The sequence below is a fragment of the Grampus griseus genome, assembly GCF_964374135.1.
Source record: "Grampus griseus genome assembly, chromosome: 5".
NCBI classification, from domain to species: Eukaryota; Metazoa; Chordata; class Mammalia; order Artiodactyla; family Delphinidae; genus Grampus; species Grampus griseus.
Genome location: NC_138998.1, coordinates 34,208,306 through 34,210,523, shown reverse-complemented (window position 1 = coordinate 34,210,523; position 2,218 = coordinate 34,208,306).

Sequence of the window (2,218 nt, the reverse complement as noted above, 5' to 3'; positions counted from 1 at the left end):
CTCTTGGTTATCAAGTAGTGTATTGTTTAGCCTCCATGTGTCTGTATTCTTTACAGTTATTTCCCTGTAATTGGTATCTAGTTTCATAGCATTGTGGTCAGAAAAAATATTTGATAAAATTTCAATTTTCTTAAATTTACTATGGCTTGATTTGTGACTCAAGATATGATCTATCCTGGAGAATGTTCCATGAGCACTTGAGAAGAAAGTCTATTCTGTTGTTTTTGGATGGAATGTCCTATAAATATCAGTGAAGTCCATCTTGTTTATTGTATCATTTAAAGCTTCTGTTTCCCTCTTTTTTTCATTTTGGATGATCTGTCCCTTGGTGAAAGTGGGGTATTAAAGTCCCCTACTATTATTGAGTTACTATCAATTTCCCCTTTTATGGCTGTTAGCATCTGCCTTATGTATGGAGCTGCTCTTATGTTGGGTTCATAAATATTTACAATTGTTATATCTTCTTCTTGGATTGATCCCTTGATCATTATGTAGTGTCCTTCTTTGTCTCTTGTAATAGTCTTGAGAATTGCTACCCCAGCTTTCTTTTGATTTCCATTTGCATGGAAATGCATCTTTTTCCATCCCCTCACTTGCAGTTTGTATGTATCCCTAAGTCTGAAGTGGGTCTCTTGTAGACAGCATATATATGGGTCTTGTTTTTGTATCCATTCCGCCAGTCTATGTCTTTTGGTTGGAGCATTTAATCCATTTACATTTAAGGTAATTATTGATGTGTATGTTTTTGTTACGATTTTCTTAATTGTTTTGGCTTTGTTATTGTAGGTCTTTTCCTTCTCTTGTGTTTCCTGCCTAGAGACGTTCCTTTACTATTTATTGTAAAGCTGGTTTGGTGGCGCTGAATTCTGTTAGCTTTTGCTTGTCTGTAAAGGTTTTAACTTCTCTGTCAATCCTGAATCAGATCCTTGCTGGGTAGAGTAATCTTGGTCGTAAGTTTTTCCCTTTCATCACTTTCAATATGTCCTGCCACTCCCTTCTGGTTTGCAGAGTTTCTACTGAAATTTCAGCTGTTAACCTTATGGGGATTCCATTATATGTTATTTGTTGCTTTTCCCTTGCTGCTTTTAATATTTTTTCTCTGTATTTAATTTTTGATAGTTTGATTAATATATGTCTTGGCGTGTTTCTCCTTGGATTTATCCTGTATGGGACTCTGCACTCCCTGGACTTGACTGACTATTTCCTTTCCCACATTAGGGACGTTTTCAACTATAATCTCTTCAAATATTTTCTCAGTCCCTTCCTTTTTCTCTTTGTCTTCTGGGACCCCTATAATTCAAATGTTGGTGCATTTAATATTGTCCCAGAGGTCTCTGTGAGTGTCCTCTATTCTTTTCATTCTTTTTTCTTGATTCTGCTCTGTGGTAATTTCCACTATTTTATCTTCCAGGTCACTCTTCCGTTCTTCTGCCTCAGTTATTCTGCTATTGATTCCTTCTAGTGAATTTTTAATTTCATGTATTGTGTTGTTCACCATTGTCTGTTTGCTCTTTAGTTCTTCTAGGTTGTTGTTAAACGTTTCTTGTATTTTCTCCATTCTATCTCCAAGATTTAGATCATCTATACTATCATTACTCTGAATTCTTTTTCAGGTAGACTGCCTATTTCCTCTTCATTTATTTGATCTGGTGCGTTTTTACTTTGCTCCTTTATCTGCTTCATATTTCTCTGTCTTCTCATTTTGCTTAACTTACTGTGTTTGGGGTCTCCTTTTCACAGGCTGCAGGTTTGTAGTTCCCGTTGTTTTTGGTGTCTGCCCCCAGTGGGTAATGTTGGTTCAGTGGGTTGTGTAGGCTTCCTGGTGGAGGGAACTGGTGCCTGTGTTCTGGTGGATAAGGCTGGATCTTGTCTTTCTAGTGGTCAGAACCATGTCCGTTGGTGTGTTTTGGGGTGTCTGTGACCTTATCATGATTTTAGGCAGCCTCTCTGCTAATTGGTAGAGTTTTGTTCCTGTATTGCTAGTTGTTTGGCATGGGTTGTCCAACACTGGAGCTTGCTGGTCGTTGAGTGGAGCTGGGTGTTAGCGTGGACATGGAGATCTCTGGGAAAGCTCTCACCGATTGATAGTACATTGGGCCAGGAGGTGTCTGTGGTCCAATGTCCTGAATTTGGCTCTCCCACCTCAGAGGCTCGGGCCTGACACCCAGCTGGAGCACCAAGACTCTGTCAGCTGAATTTGCATTCCTTTGGTTGATGA